Source organism: Rhinoraja longicauda, chromosome 33, assembly GCF_053455715.1.
Source record: "Rhinoraja longicauda isolate Sanriku21f chromosome 33, sRhiLon1.1, whole genome shotgun sequence".
In the NCBI taxonomy this organism is placed as follows: Eukaryota; Metazoa; Chordata; class Chondrichthyes; order Rajiformes; family Arhynchobatidae; genus Rhinoraja; species Rhinoraja longicauda.
Window position 1 is genome coordinate 25,935,786 of NC_135985.1, and position 17,636 is coordinate 25,953,421.

Consider the following 17,636-nt stretch of genomic DNA (forward strand, 5'->3'; position numbering starts at 1 on the left):
AGAATAAAGGGGAGGCCATTTAAAACTGAGGTGAGAAAAAACTTTTTCACCCAGAGAGTTGTAAATTTTTGAGGATGTGACAAGTAAAATGGATGAAGGGGAGCCAGTGGATGTAGTGTATCTAGATTTTCAGAAAGCCTTTGATAAGGTCCCACACGGGAGACTGGTGAGCAAAATTAGAGCACATGGTATTGGGGGTAGGGTGTTAACATGGATAGAAAATTGGTTGGCAGACAGGAAACAAAGAGTAGGAGTGAACGGGTCATTTTCAGAATGGCAGGCAGTGGCGAGTGGAGTGCCGCAAGGCTCGGTGTTGGGGCCGCAACTGTTTACCATATATATTAATGATTTTGAAGAGGGAATTGGAAGCAACACTAGCAAGTTTGCGGATGACACAAAGCTGGGTGGCGGTGTGAACTGTGAAGAGGATGTTAGGAGTTTGCAGGGTGACCTGGACAGGTTGAGTGAGTGGGCAGATGCGTGGCAGATGCAGTAAAATATAGATAAATGTAAGGTTATCCACTTGGCGGCAAAAACAAGGAGGCAGATTATTATCTCAATGGTGTTAGGTTAGGCACCAAAGTTGGTGTGCAGGTACAGTAGGCAGTGAAGAAAGCTAATGGCATGTTGGCCTTCATAACAAAAGGATTTCAGTACAGGAGTAAAGAGGTTCTTCTGCAGTTGTATAGGGCCCTGGTAAGACCACATCTGGAGCATTGTGTACAGTTTTGTTCTCCTAATTTGAGGAAGGACATCCTTTTAATTGAGGCTGTGCAGCGTAGGTTCACGAGATTGATCCCTGGGATGGCGGGACTGTCATATGAGGAATGATTGAAAAGACTAGGCTTGTATTCACAGGAGTTTAGAAGGATGAGAGCGAATCTTATAGAAACATATAAAATTATAAAAGGACTGGACAAGCTAGATGCAGGAAAAATGTTCCCAATGTTGGGGGAGTCCAGAACCAGGGGCCACAGTCTTAGAATAAAGGGGAGGCCATTTAAACCTGAGGTGAGAAGGAACTTTTTCACCCAGAGAGTTGTGAATTTGTGGAATTCTCTGCCACAGAGGGCAGTGGTGGCCAAATCACTGGATGGATTTAAGAGAGAGTTAGATAGAGCTCTAGGGGCTAATGGAATCAAGGGATATGGGGAGAAGGCAGGCACGGGTTACTGATTGTGGATGATCAGCCATGATCACAATGAATGGTGGTGCGTACAGGCTCGAAGGGCCAAATGGCCTCCTCCTACACCTATTGTCCATGTTTCTATACAGGCATGTCCCCAATGACTCTTGCAAAAGCTCTACAGATGCACTGTAGAAAACATATTGTCGGGTTGGTTTGGGAACTGCTCGGTCTGAGACTGCAAGAAATTGCAAAGTCGTAGCTGCGGCCCAGTCCATGACACAGACCGGACATCCCACCATTGACTGCATCCACACCGTGCTGCATTGGAAAAGGGGCAACATAATCAAAGACGTCCACAATGGTCATTCCTTTTCCTCCCCGCTCTCCTGAGGCAGAAGCTACAAAAGTTTGAAAGTGCACACCACGAGACCCAGGAATAGTTTCTTCCCTTTTGTTGTTAGGCTTCTGAGCAGTCCGTCCATAAGCTCAGGCACTGTCTGGTTCTAAGGATAGACACAAAGTGCTGGAGTAACTCAGCCGTTCAGGCAGCATCTCTGGAGAAAAAGGATGGGTGATGTTTCGGTTTGGGTCCCTCCTACAGAGCTGCAGTTTCTTGTTCCTACGTTCTGTCTGATTCTCCTCTTTCTCTCTCAAAGTGTACATTGGACTTTATCTCTGGGATTGACATGCTCCAATACTATGAACTATATCCTGCACTCTGTGCTTCCCCTTTGCTTTACCTATTGTACTTGAGTTTGGCTTGATTGTATTTATGTATCGTCTTATCTGATTTGAATGCAGAACATACAGAACAAAGCTTTTCATTGTACTTCAGCATCAGTGACAATAATAATCATAAACCTTAAAAGTAGTTCCACTGTATCACAATTGCTGCGTGCTATAGAAAATTGTGTTATAGAAGTGATTGTCAGTTTCAATAGCCACCCATGGTTAAAGTATTAGTTATGTTCTGATACCATTATACCTACGTGCAGGAGGGAACTGCAGATGCTGGTTTATACTGAAGATAAACACAAAAAGCTGCAGTAACTCAGCGGGACAGGCAGCATCTCTGGAGGGAAGGAATGGGTGAAGTTTCGGGTCAAGAATGAAGGAACTGAAGGGAAAGGGTGACGTTTCGGGTCGAGACCCTTCAGTCTCGATCCGAAACGTCACCCATTTCTTCTATCCAGAGATGCTGCCTGTCCCGCTGAGTTACTCCAGCATGTTGTGTCCATCTATGGTATCTGCAGGGAGGTTATAGGCAAACAGAGTCTTCACCCTCCATTTTGTTTAATTCCAATTAAGCTTTTATTTCTGCTTGTCAATTTCTGAAGTAACTTTTAAGTGATTCTCTAGCTCCTGATCAAAATCTCGTTATAACCAATTCAGCCTTCCTAATGAAAGTGGTGTTTCCTAATTCAGCACTCACGTTATAGCTAATCTGTGTTATGGAAACATGTGTTCTGGCAGAGGAAGCTGTAAAGGGTGTTGCAAGAAAGTTAGTAAAGGGCGGCATGGTGGCAGAGCGGTAGAGTTGCTGCCTTACAATGTATACAGTGCTGGAGATCTGGGTTCCATCCCGACTACGGGCGCTGTCTGTACGGAGTTTGTACGTTCTCCCAATGACCTGCGTGGGTTTTCTCCAAAATCTTCGGTTTCCTCACACACTCCAAAGACGTACAGGATTGTAGGTTAATTGGCTTGGTAAATGTAAAAATTGTCCCTCGTGGGTGTAGGATTGTGTTAGTGTGCGGGGATCGCTGGTCGGTGCGGACCCCGTGGGCCGAAAGGGCCTGTTTCCGTGCTGTATCTCTAAACTAAACTAAACTAGTACTGAGTTGAAAGATGGAGCATGATCTTATTGAATAGTGGGGCTGGCAGTAGTGTCTGAGCGACCCACTCCTTCCATGAAGAGAGGCATGAGTGTTTAAGATGGAGCATGATCTTATTGAATAGTGGGGCTGGCAGTAGTGTCTGAGCGACCCACTCCTTCCATGGAGCATGATCTTATTGAATAGTGGGGCTGGCAGTAGTGTCTGAGCGACCCACTCCTTCCATGAAGAGAGGCATGAGTGTTTAATTGTGGTATATACCCACAACGGAACTATGACATTCTTGCTTGCTGCTTAATAGTGAACACAGTAATGGGGGAGGCAGATGGAAATCGCTGACACCTTCTTGTCATTGTGTGCACTGTATCTAGGTACCGTCACACAATGCAGTAGAAACATGTAGCTGACCTCACCTACGCAGTACACAAGTGTGGCCACATTCTGGTGCCGACAAAGTTATAAAAGTTACATACTTTGTTAAAGTTACATACAGGGAGAGGGCAGGAACGGGTTACTGATTGCGAATGATCAGCCATGATCACATTGAATGGCGGTGCTGGCTCGAAGGGCCGAATGGCCTCCTCCTGCACCTATTGTCAATTGTCTAAAAGTTCACTGAACAGTCCCATCTACGGCCTGCCGTCGCATGTGGTTACAGGCCCCCCACTCCTCCACCCTCCAGCTCCCCCCTTCATTCTCAGTGGCCCTCCTCGCTCACCCACGGCCCCCTCTCGCTCTCTCTGACGGCCCCCCCCTCTCTCTTCGAAGGCCCCCTCTCGCTCACCCACAGCCCCCCCTCTCGCTCTCCCGCGGCCCCTCTCCCTCTCTCTGACGGCCCCCCTATTCTCTCTCCCACGGCCCCCTCTTGCTCACCCGCGCCCCCCTCTCTCTCTTCAACGGCTCCCTCTCTCTCTTCGACGCCCCCCCCCTCTCTCTCACCCACGGCCCCCCCTCTCGCTCACCCACGCCCCCCCCCCTCTCTCTCACCCACGCCCCCCCCCCCTCTCTCTCACCCACGGCCCCTCTCTCTCTCCGACGGCCCCCTCTCGCTCATCGACAGCTCCCCCTCTCGCTCTCCTGCGGCCCCTCTCCCTCTCTCTGACCCATTCTCTCTCCGATGGCCCCCTCTCGCTCACCCACGGCCCCCCTCTCGCTCTCAGCGGTTGCTCGCGGCCTCCTCACCCTCTCGGTGCAGGCCCAGGGTGGGAGTGCCGTGCCTACCGAGCTTACAGGAGGGGCTCCGGTTGTTGAGAACACTCCCGGTGCTTCTGGGAAGTTATGGACATACTGCGTTACCAATAATGAGAGTGTCAGGGCGGCATCAACTCACCCAGAGAAGGCAACATGTATACAGGCAACCCCTATGTTACTAGAAAACCGGCCATACCTGTATCGCAATGCCACATCGTCTGCACGTGCATCTAGAAACATTTTGTATTGATTTATTTACGTTCTTTTTCACATAAATTCCATGAGAGCGAATTTTATTCCACATCTCAAATATGTGTGTGGTGATTTGTGAATCCTTTGAAGGTGAATTGGCCATTATGCATGGAACACTGCATAGTGGATGAATTAACACTGTTTACAAGGTGAATGTTGTTTTGATAGAAAATGGATTTCACCTCTTTTTGCTGCAAGATGCAGTCATTGCATTTCGTAAAGAGCCACAATGTGCCCAATAAACATTTGAAGTAAGAGTAGGTTGTTTTGCATCCTGAAAGATTCACAGAAACAGTGCCTCGATATTTCCAAATGTGGCCAATTCAGTTGAACACAGAGTTTTCTGTGCACATTAAAGGCACACTGCAGCAGCACAAAGTGTAGGGAGGAGAGGCTACAGGCAATGGTTTCTACAGTCACTCAAAGGGAAGATAGACACAAAATGCTGGGGTAACTCAGCGGGTTAGGCCACATCTCTGGAGAAAAAGGATGGGTGACATTTCGGGTTGGGACCCTTTTTCAGACTGGGTTGAGTCTGACGAAGAGTCCAGACCCAAAACGTCGCCTATCCTTTTACACCAGAGGTGCTGCCTGACCCGCTGAGTTACCCCAGCATTTTGTGTCTATCTTCGGTATATACCAGCAATTGCAGTTCCTTTCTTCATTCAAAGGTACATGGAAGTTTGAAGTTAATAGCACGATAGACAATGGAGGGTCAGTGGATGTTGTTGACTTGGATTTCCAGAAAGCCTTTGATGAGGTGCCGCCCATGCGGCTACTGCAAAAGATGAGAAGTATTGGGGAAGATACGAGCAGTGACAGCAGGTTGGCTGGATGGCAGAGGCAAAGAGTGGGATTAAAGGCGGCTTTTTTTGCGTGGTTAGCGGAGTTCCACAAGGGTCGGTGCTGAGGCTTAGATAGATAGATAGATAGATATCTATATAAATAGAGCTCTAGGGGCTAGTGGAATCAAGGGATACGGGGAGAAGGCAGGCACGGGGTATTGATTGGGGACGATCAGCCATGATCACAATGGATGGCGGTGCTGGCTCGAAGGGCCGAATGGCCTCCTCCTGCACCTATTTTCTATGTTTCTATGTTTCTATGTTTACTCTTCACGTTGGATTGAAGGTTTTGTGACCAAGTTTGAGGATGGTACAAAGGTAGGTGGAGGGGCAGGTAGTGCAGAGAAAGCAGCCACTCTGCAGAAGGATTGGACAGGTTGGGAGAGTGGGCAGAGAAGTGGCAGATGGTAGCAAAGTGTGGAGTCATGCATTTTGGTGGCAGAAATAAAGGCATAGACTATTTTCTAAATGGGGAGAGAATTCAGTAGTCATATTGAGTTGTAGTCACATTGAATCTACTCCGCCATTCAATCACCGCTGATCGATAAACTGGGGTTGAGAGGCAAAGATAGATCAGCTGTGATTGAATGGTGGAGTAGATTCAATGTGGCTACAACTCAATATGACTTGTTAGGAACAGAACTTCTGAACTTATTCCAAACCAGAGGCGTAGCTATGGGCACTCGCATGGGCCCTAGCTACGCCTGCCTCCTTGTCGGGTACGTCGAACAATCCCTATTCCAGATGTACACCGGCCCCATCCCCGAACTCTACCTCCTCTACATCGACGACTGCATTGATGCTACCTCTTGTACCCATGCAGAACTCACTGACTTCATACATTTCACCAATAATTTCCATCCTGCTCTTAAATATACTTGGACCATTTCCGACATCTCCCTACCGTTTCTGGACCTCACCATCTCCATCACACGAGACAAACTAGTGTCTGACATCTACTACAAACCCACCGACTCGCACAGCTATCTGGACAACACTTCTTCCCACCTGGTCTCCTGCAAAAAGTCTATCCCCTACTCCCAATTCCTCCGTCTACGCCGCAACTGCGCCCGGGATAAGATGTTTCACACTAGGGCATCAGAGATGTCCTCATTCTTTAGGAAACGGGGCTTCCCCTCTTCCATTATAGATGAGGCTCTCACTAGGGCCTCTTCTATATCCCGCAGCTCCACTCTTGCTCCCCCTCCTCCCATTCGTAACAAGGACAGAATCCCCCTCATTCTCACCTTCAACCCCACCAGCCAGCGGATCCAACATATCATCCGCCAACATTTCCGTCACCTACAACGGGACCCCACGACTGGCCATATCTTCCCATCCCCTCCCCTCTCTGCGTTCCGCAGAGACCGCACCCTCTGTAACTCCCTGGTCCACTCGTTCCTTCCTATCCAAACCACCCCATCCCCGGGCACTTTCCCCAGCAACCGCAGGAGATGCAACACCTGTCCCTTTACCTCCCCCCCTCAACTCCATCCAAGGACCCAAACAGTCTTTCCAGGTGAGGCAGAGGTTCACCTGCATCTCCTCCAACCTCATCTATTGTATCCGCTGTTCCAGATGTCAACTTCTCTACATCGGCGAGACCAAACGCAGGCTCGGCAATCGTTTCGCTCAACACCTTCGTACAGTCCGCCTTAACTAACCTGATCTCCCGGTGGCTGAGCATTTCAACTCCCCCTCCCACTCCCAGTCTGACCTTTCTGTTATGGGCCTCCTCCATTGTCATAGTGAGGCCCACTGCAAATTGGAGGAACAGCACCTCATATTTCACTTGGGCAGCTTGCAGCCCAGCGGTATGAACATTGACTTCTCTAACTTTAGATAGCTCCTCTGTCCCTCTCTGCCCCTCCACCTTCCCAGTTCCCCCACTGTCTTCCTGTCTCCAATTACATCCTTTCTTTGTCTCACCCCCCCGACATCAGTCTGAAGGGTCATGACCCGAAACGTCACCCATTCCTTCTCTCCAGAGATGCTGCCTGACCCGCTGAGTTACTCCAGCATTTCGTGATACCTTCGATTTGTACCAGCATCTACAGTTATTTTCCTACACTCCTTATGAACTTATGAAGTCCTGGCCAATGAGATGCAAACCAGGAGAAGGTCTAGCAGGCCATTGTAAGGAGAGTTTGACAGGAATTACCTTCTCCGAGTATTAAATCCTCAAACCATGAAGCAAAGCAAAAATAAACCCCGAGGGATGAGAGTGTGACCTGCACACCACTGAAGATAGTTGGAGTGAGCATTTCTGTATGTGGATCAGGAATTCACTTGTTGATATGAACAAAGAACATAGAACAGTATAGCATAAGAACAGGCTCTTTGGCCCACAATCTCACTGCCAAACAAGATGCCAAGACCATCTCTTATCAACCTGCACATTATCCATATGCCTCCATTTCCTGCATATCCATGTGTCTATCAAAAAGCCTCTTATACACCACTATCGTATCTGCCTCCTCCACCACCACCACCCCCGGCAGCAAGTTGCAGGCACCCACCCCCCTCTGGGTAAAACACTCGCTCATCTCTGTTAAATGCTCAGCTTGTAGCTATGCCCTCAAGCATTTAACGTTTACATCCTGGGATAAAAGTTCTGAATGTTATCGTTAGAGGTTCTGACTGCTGTTATAATCAGTGCCCATGGATCTGTGAGGCAGTATCTGAGGAGTGTTGATGCCAGGCCTGGAATCCACCATCATTGCTGGTGTGCGATGCTGTGTTAATAGCTGAAGTGTGGAGGGGCTTGTGGTTGTACATTAGTGGTTTATGATATTCCAGCATTGTTACAAGCTGCATCTCCAGCATGGCGGCACGGTGGCACAGCGGTAGAGTTGCTGCCTCACACCACTTACACCTCCAGAGTCCCGGGTCCATTCCTGACTGTGGGTGCTATCTGTGCGGAGTTTGTACGTTCTCCCCATGACCGCAGGGGTTTTCTCTGAGATCTTCGGCTTCCTCCCACACTCCAAAGACGTCCAGGTTTGTAGGTTAATTGCCTTGGTATGAATGTAAAGTGTGTGTACCTAATAGTGTTAGTGTGCAGGGATTGTCGGCCGGTGCGGACTCAGTGGGCCGAAGGGCCTGTCTCCGCGCTGCATCTCTAAACTAAACTATACTAAACTAAATAGGGGTAACTCTTCTAACCTGTATGTGTGCAGTGCCTCCACTCGACCAGCCAATGAAGCTTCAAGTCAGGTCATTTGCCAAGTATCAGAGCATCCCTTTAAATACTGAGAAAGATAACAATGTTCTAGTTCCATTTAAGCAAGATAGGACATTGTAGTTTGGTTTAGTTTAATTTAGTTTAGTTTAGTTTAGTTTAGAAATATAGCGTGGAAACAAGCCTTTTGGCCAACCGGGTCCGCGATGACCAGCGATCGCTGCATATTAGCACTAGCCTACGCACACTAGGGACAAATTTTACATTTGCCAGTGGTTGGCATGGACGAGTTGGGCCGAAGGGCCTATTTCCATGCTGTCTGACTCTATGTGTTCCTAGTTCTACTGAGATTACTCCTGCTGTGCACAGTGTGGCAGGTTTTCTCCGGGTGCTCCAATTTCCTCCCACATTCCAAAGTTGTACAGGTTTGTAGGTTAATTGGATTCGGTATAATTCTAAATTGTCCCGTGTGTGTGTAGGATAATGTTAGTGTGCGTGGACCGCTGGTCGGCGTGGACTTGGTGGGCCGCAGGGCCTGTTTCTGCACTGTACTTTGCGATTGGCATGATTTCATCCAGGAATGATTGCGAGCATTGTTTACTCTTGGTAAGATTGAAAGTTGGGTTGTTCCTCAGTTCCTCAGCATTTGTTCTTCAGTGCTAAACCATCTAATTTCTAGGTAGTAGTTCTTCATAAGTTCAAAAGTGATAGGAGCAGAACTAGGCCATTCGGCCCATCATCTACTCCGCCATTCAATCATGGCTGATCTACCTTTCCCTCCTAACCCCATTCTCCTGCCTTCTCTCCATAACCCCTAACACCTGTACTAATCAAGAATCTATCTATCTCTGCCTTAAAAATATCCATTGACTTGGTCTCCTCAGCCTTCTGTGGCAATGAATTGCACAGATTCACCACCCCTCTTTCTTAACAGGAAAAATGAAGTCAAAGGCATTTTGAGCCTCCCATAAATGCAATGTGCCTCAGGGCTGTACAACGTATTAAAACCCTTGTCTTAGACAATAGACAATAGACAATAGGTGCAGGAGTAGGCCATTCAGCCCTTCGAGCCAGCACCGCCATTCAATGCGATCATGGCTGATCACTCTCAATCAGTACCCCGTTCCTGCCTTCTCCCCATATCCCCTCACTCCGCTATCCTTAAGAGCTCTATCCAGCTCTCTCTTGAAAGCATCCAACGAACTGGCCTCCACTGCCTTCTGAGGCAGAGAATTCCACAACTTCACCACCCTCTGACTGAAAAAGTTCTTCCTCATCTCCGTTCTAAATGGCCTACCCCTTATTCTTAAACTGTGGCCCCTTGTTCTGGACTCCCCCAACATTGGGAACATGTTATCTGCCTCTAATGTGTCCAATCCCCTAATTATCTTATATGTTTCAATAAGATCCCCCCTCATCCTTCTAAATTCCAGTGTATACAAGCCCAATCGCTCCAGCCTTTCAACATACGACAGTCCCGCCATTCCGGGAATTAACCTAGTGAACCTATGCTGCACGTCCTCCATAGCAAGAATATCCTTCCTCAAATTTGGAGACCAAAACTGCACACAGTACTCCAGGTGCGGTCTCACCAGGGCCCGGTACAACTGTAGAAGGACCTCTTTGCTCCTATACTCAACTCCTCTTGTTACGAAGGCCAACATTCCATTGGCTTTCTTCACTGCCTGCTGTACCTGCATGCTTCCTTTCATTGACTGATGCACTAGGACACCCAGATCTCGTTGAACTCCCCCTCCTCCTAACTTGACACCATTCAGATAATAATCTGCCTTTCTATTCTTACTTCCAAAGTGAATAACCTCACACTTATCTACATTAAACTGCATCTGCCATGTATCCGCCCACTCACACAACCTGTCCAAGTCACCCTGCAGCCTTATTGCATCTTCCTCACAATTCACACTACCCCCCAACTTAGTATCATCTGCAAATTTGCTAATGGTACTTTTAATCCCTTCGTCTAAGTCATTAATGTATATCGTAAATAGCTGGGGTCCCAGCACCGAACCTTGCGGTACCCCACTGGTCACTGCCTGCCATTCCGAAAGGGACCCATTTATCCCCACTCTTTGCTTTCTGTCTGTCAACCAATTTTCTATCCATGTCAGTACCCTACCCCCAATACCATGTGCCCTAATTTTGCCCACTAATCTCCTATGTGGGACCTTGTCGAAGGCTTTCTGAAAGTCGAGTTACACCACATCCACTGACTCTTCCTTGTCAATTTTCCTAGTTACATCCTCAAAAAATTCCAGTAGATTTGTCAAGCATGATTTCCCCTTCGTAAATCCATGCTGACTCGGAATGATCCCGTTACTGCTATCCAAATGCTCAGCAATTTCGTCTTTTATAATTGACTCCAGCATCTTCCCCACCACTGATGTCAGACTAACTGGTCTATAATTACCCGTTTTCTCTCTCCCTCCTTTCTTAAAAAGTGGGATAACATTTGCTATCCTCCAATCCACAGGAACTGATCCTGAATCTATAGAACATTGAAAAATGATCTCCAATGCTTCCACTATTTCTAGAGCCACCTCCTTAAGTACTCTGGGATGCAGACCATCAGGCCCTGGGGATTTATCAGCCTTCAGTCCCATCAGTCTACCCAAAACCACTTCCTGCCTAATGTGGATTTCCTTCAGTTCCTCCATCACCCTAGGTTCTCCGGCCCCTAGAACATTTGGGAGATTGTGTGTATCTTCCTCAGTGAAGACAGATCCAAAGTAACGGTTTAACTCGTCTGCCATTTCTTTGTTCCCCATAATAAATTCCCCTGCTTCTGTCTTCAAGGGACCCACATTTGCCTTGACTATTTTTTTCCTCTTCACGTACCTAAAAAAACTTTTGCTATCCTCCTTTATATTATTGGCTAGTTTACCCTCGTACCTCATCTTTTCTCCCCTTATTGCCTTTTTAGTTAACTTTTGTTGCTCTTTAAAAGAGTCCCAATCCTCTGTCTTCCCACTCTTCTTTGCTATGTTATACTTCCTCTCCTTAATTTTTATGCTGTCCCTGACTTCCCTTGTCAGCCACAGGTGTCTCTTACTCCCCTTAGAGTCTTTCCACCTCTTTGGAATAAATTGATCCTGCAACCTCTGCATTATTCCCAGGAATACCTGCCATTGTCATGAGGTATGAGGACAGTTGAAATCCTCTGAGTTCAACGTGCTGAAAGCTAACCAAATATTATTCTCCTTTTGCTGAGGAACAAGGCTGCCTATTCCTTTGTGGGAACATTTCATCTCAGATTCTTTGAGGTGAATTCAAAGCCACTTCCAGCTATATATATTTTTTCCCAAACTTGTTGGGGATTGGGAAACCTGTGCTTTCATATTCCGACTGTTGAGTGGTTTTACCGACACCACTTGCTTCTGTAACCAGCCAGAGCTCAGCAATGGAAGCTGTCCTGGTAGACACATCGACCTGTTCATAGAGGGTGATCATAGGAAACAAGAGAAGGTGTCAATAGTCAATAGTCGTTTATTTGTTACATACACATAAATGTGTAGTGAAATGAAACATTACCCGCAGTTGAACAATAAGACCAATAAGAATAATCAATAAAAATGCAATAACACATACAATCACAAACTAACACCAAACAAAAAGAAACATCTATCACAATGAGTCTCCTCCAGTCACCTCCTCACTGTGATGGAAGGCCACAATGTCTTTTCTCTTCCCTGCCATCTTATCCCGTCAGGCTGTTGGAGTTGCCACGTCGGGGCGGTCGGGGCTCCCGACATTGAAGCCCCCACCGGGTGGTGAAAGGTCCGCGGCCTATTTCAGGCCGCGCCGGACGGTGAAAGGTCCGTGGCGGGCCGACCCAAGCCCCGCGATTCGGGGCGGACGAACACGCTGCCGCTGCCGGAGGTCCCGATGTCGGCCCCCACCCAGGAGCCTTGGGGCTTCCGACGTCCACGCGGCCCGCGCCGGAGCCTCCGGAGACGAGTCGCAGCCGCTCCCGCAGCATCCGCAGGCATCCAGCGCCGCAGGTGGTGAGTCCGGGCCACGGGCTCTGCGAACCAGAGCCCCAGGTGGTCCCAGGTGCATGGCCGGTGGTAGGCCGCAGCGGGAACGGAGACACGACACAGAAACAAAGGTCGCGTCTCCGTTCGGGAGAGAGAATTTTACAGTTCCCGTTCCCTCCCACCCCCCCCCCACAACATAACATACAAACACTACACCATATTAAAACTACAATTCAGACAAAAACAACAAAAAACACAAAAGACAGACGGACTGCAGGCAAGCCGCAGCTGCGACGGCAGCGCTGGCCAATAATTATTTTTCCTCATGATCTTTTCTTTGCCATAAACTATCAGATTTATTGCGTTAAAAGTCATGTTCTTGTGGTGGGATTTGAACACTTACCTTCCTGACAGAAGGTTTTTGCACAGGTTTCCGTGATTCTATTGGAAGTGGCAGTGTGATGAAAGTGAGCATCGGAATCTCGCTGAACACCTGCACTCAGTCCGCCTAAACCTCCAGTATCTCCCCCTCCCATTCCCACACTGACCTTTCTGTCCTGGCCACTGTCAGAATGAGACCCAACGCAAATTGGAGGAACAGCACCTCATATTTCGCTTGGGCAGCTTACACCCCAGCGGCATGAAGACTGACTTTACTAATTTCAAGTAACTGTTCCTTTCTCTCTCTCTCTCTCTCTCTCCATCCCTTCCCTATCCTAGTTCTCCGACTAGTCTGACTGTCCTCCTGATTAAATTTGATCTTTGTATGCTTCGTTGTCACTTTCTCCTAGCTAACAATAATCTAACATACTAGCAGGAAGGTTTGCTAATGCTACACGGGAGGGTTTAAACTAGATTAGCGGGGGGTGGGATCTCATGCAGGACAGAGGCAAGTGAGAGGCTAAACGTTGGTATGGAGGATGGTGTGGGAAAGGTTATTGGACAGAATAGGCAGGTGAAAGGCAGAGAACGAGGAAAGAGGGTTGGTTTAAACTGCAGGTATTTTAATGCAAGGGGCCTGACGGGTAAGGCAGATGAGCTCAGGGCATGGATAGGTACGAACGACTGGGACGTTGCAGCCATGACTGAAACCTGGTTAAGGGACGGGCAGGACTGGCAGCTCAATGTCCCGGGGTACAGGAGCTTCAGGAGAGTCAGGGGTGAGGGATAAAGAGGGGGGGTGGTTGGATTGGTGGTTAAGGAGGATGTCACGGCTGTGGTCAGAGGTGACATTATGGACGGTTTGTCTAGTGAGACTATATGGGTGGAGCTGCGGATGATCACCTTGTTGGGAGTGTACTACAGACCCCCGGATAGTCAACGGGGATTAGAACAACAAATGTGCCGGGAGATTGCAGACAGCTGCAGGTCAAATAAGTTTGTTGTAGTAGGGGATTTTAACTTTTCCCTATATAGACTGGGAACGTTTTCAAATACACGGGACGTGATGTTAAAATCCAAAGTGCCAACTCTCAACTTGCTCCCGGTGGTGACGGGAGGCTAAAGCACTCACCTACGCTTCTCCGATGTTGAGAAAGGCTGGGCAGACACGTCATTGGGGTTATCAAGTGGGCTCCTACTTTCATCGACGTTTCGCTGACTGGGCCCACGACGTCTCCAGTAAGCTCAGAACCACCCCCCTCTGCATCTGCCTAGCCGGCTTATGTGGGAGACCAGGTGGGGTCTTTCCTCTTCAGCCAGAGCCACTGGCTACTCCGCTCTGCAACCCCTGATGTTTCCTTGATGGCCTGGCGTAGGGTTTGCCCGCTGATCCCCAGGTCCTTCATCAGTCTTACAGTTGATGTTGCCATGAAGCCCCGACTCCAACTTCTACCGGGCAGATCTTTGCTCTCCAGCCCGCTGTTCTGCCTCCGCTGCAACCTCTGTATATCGCAGTTTCTTTCTTTCGAAGGCTTCCTGCACAGCATCCTCCCAAGCGACTATGAGCTCCACAAAATACACCATGCGCTGAGAGTTGGACTAGAGGACAAGATCAGGCCTCAAGTTGGTGATGGCTATCTCTGATGGAACTGTAAGCCGTTGGTCCACGTCCACCAGCATCTGCCAATCCCGGGCTGCCTCCAGCTGTCCAAACCTTGTCCTTGGTGGAATTTTCCGTTGCCTTTGTTCTCCCTTCCGAACAAAGGCAATTGGCATAACTGGGTTGGTTGTTCTGGGCGGCAGGGCATTGTTGGTTGCCAGGCGTTTATGTCTCCAGGTGTACTGTCCTATGGAGAGGCTCACTTTACACCCAGTGAGGATGTGCTTAAGCGTGGCTGGTGTTGAACACAGGGGGCATGATGGATCTTCGCCCAGCCATTGGTTGAGATTTTTTGGGCTAGGAAGGACATCATAGGTTGCCCGAATGAGGAAGCTTATCCTGCTCGCCTCCATCTCCTACATGTCCTTCCAGCTGATCTTCCGCTTCTCCACACTCTCCCAATGAAAATCATAGCGTAAAGGGTTCAGATGGGGTGTAATTCTTCAAAAGTGTTCAGGAGAGTTTCTTAAGCAGTATGTGGAGGCCCCCACACATGAGAGGGCAACGCTGGATCTAGTATTGGGAAATTGGGAAGGGCAAGTTAACGTGGAGGAGCCTTTTGGGACAATTGACCACAGTTCGATTAGGTTTAAGATAGTTATGGATCGGGACAGAGAAGGTCCACGTGTTAAAATGCTCAACTGGGGTAAGGCCAACTTTGAGGGTGTGAGAGAAGGTCTCGCTCAAGTTGACTGGAGCTGGTTATTTGAGGGGAAAGGAACATTGGCCAAGTGGGATGTTTTTAAAAGTGTACTGAAGAAAGCTCAGGATGTGTACGTCCCCGTTAGAGTGAAGGGTAAAGCAGGCAAACGTAAGGAAGCTTGGCTGACAAGGGAAATTGAGACATTAGTCAAAAACAAGAAGGATGCATGGGACAGGTACAGGCAGCTGGGATTAAGTGCATCCCTGGAGGAGATTCGGGAACTAAGTAGTAAATTAAGAAAGGAGATCAGAAGGGCAAAAAGGGGCTAGGAGATAGCTCTGGCGGATAGCATTAAGGACAATCCCAAATGATTTTATAAATACATAAGGGGGAAAAGGGTAACTAGAGAGAGAGTGGAACCTCTCAGGAATCAAAGCGGTCACCTCTGTGTGGAGCCACAGGAGATGGGCAAGGTTCTCAATGAGTATTTCTCTGTATTTACCGAGGAGAAAGACAGTAGGACGGAGGAAATTGGAGCAGTCACTGGAAGTGTCTTGAGAGCAGTCAGGGTTATTGTCGAAGAAGTACTGAAGGTACTGTCGTGTGTGAAGGTAGACAAATCTCCAGGGCCTGATCAGATATATCTGAGGACATTGTGGGAAACTAGAGAGAAAATTGTGGGAGCCCTGGTTGAAATTTACGAGTCGTTCTTAAGTACAGGAGAGAATGGAGGACTGGAGGGTGGCAAATGTTGTGCCTCTTTTCAAGAAAGGCTGCAGGGAAAATGCTGGGAACTATAAGGGCGGCACGGTGGCGCAGCGGTAGAGTTGCTGCCTTACAGCGAATGCAGCGCCGGAGACCTGGGTTCGATCCTGACTAGGGGTGCTGTCTGTACGGAGTTTGTACGTTCTCCCCGTGACCTGCTCTGAGATCTTTGGTTTCCTCCCACACTCCAAAGACGTATTGGTTTGTAGGTTAATTGGCTTGGTAAATGTAAAATTTGTCCCCAGTGGGTATAGGATAGTGTAAATATGCGGGGATCGCTGGTCGGCGCGGACCCGGTGGGCCGAAAGGGCCTGTTTCCGCGCGGTATCTCTAAACTAAACTATAGGCCGGTGAGCTTAACATCTGTAGTTGGTAAGTTACCGGAGAGTATTCCGAGGGATCGGTTATCCAGGCATTTGGATGGGCAAGGGCTGATTAGGGATAGTCAGCATGGTTTTGTACGTGGGAGGTCGTGTCTCACAAATCTGATTGATTTTTTTGAAGACGTGACCAAAAAGGTTGATGAGGGCAGAGCAGTAGATGTTGTGTACATGGACTTCAGTAAGGCGTTCAACAAGGTTCCGCATGGTAGGCTGCTCTGGAAGGTTAGATCCCATGCGATCCAAGAAGAGATAGCTGAATGAATAGCAAATTGGCTCCATGGAAGGAAGCAGAAGGTGATGCTTTTCAGACTGGATGTCTGAGACTAGTGGTGTGCCTCAGGGTTCGGTGCTGGGACCGTTACTGTTTGTCATCTACATCAATGATTTGGATGAGAACACACAGGGCAAGATTAGCAAGTTTGCTGATGAAACAAAAGTAAGTGGTTTTGCAGATAGGGAAGATGGTTGTGAACGATTGCAGCAGGATCTAGATCGATTGGCCAGGTGGGCGGAGGAATGGTTGATAGAATTTAATACAGAAAAGTGTGAGGTGTTTCATTTTGGGATGTCGAACAAGGGCAGGACCTACACAGTAAATGGTAGGCCTCTGGGTAGTGTTGTGGAGCAGAGGGATCTAGTCGCAGGTCGATAAGGTGGTCAAAAAGGCTTTTGGCTCTTTGGCCTTTATCAGTCAGAGTATAGAAGTTGGGAGGTCATGTTGCAGTTGTATAAGACGTTGGTGAGACCGCATTTGCAGTAGAATATTGTGTTCTGTTCTGGGCACCATGTTATAGGAAAAATATTGTCAAGCTTGATAGGGTTCAGAAAAGATTTATGAGGATGTTGCCAGGACTAGAGGGTGTGAGCTATAGGGAGAGGTTGATTAGGCTGGGTCTCTATTCCATGGAGCGCAGGAGGACGAGAAGAGATCTTATAGAGGTTACAAAATCATGAGAGGAAAGGAGTCTTTTGCCCAGAGAAGGTGAATCGAGGACCAGAGGACATAGGTTCAAGGTGAAGGGGAAAAGATTTAATAGGAATCCAAGGGGTAATTTTTCACACAAAGGGTGGTGGGTGTATGGAACAAGCTGCCAGAGGAGGTAGTTGAGGCTGGGACTATCCCATCATTTAAGAAACAGTTAGGACAGGTTTGAAGGGATATGGACCAAGCGCAGACAAGTGGGACTAGTGTAGCTGGGACATTGTTGGCCAGTGTGGGCTAGTTGGGCCGAAAGGCCTGTTTCCACACTGTATCACTCTATGACTAAGACTCAATTCTACATTTTCCTTGATCTTTGTCGCCTTTTATCTCCCGGTTTCACACCCTTATCCTTACATATCTCTGTGTCTCCCTCTCTTCTGACTCTTAGTCTGAA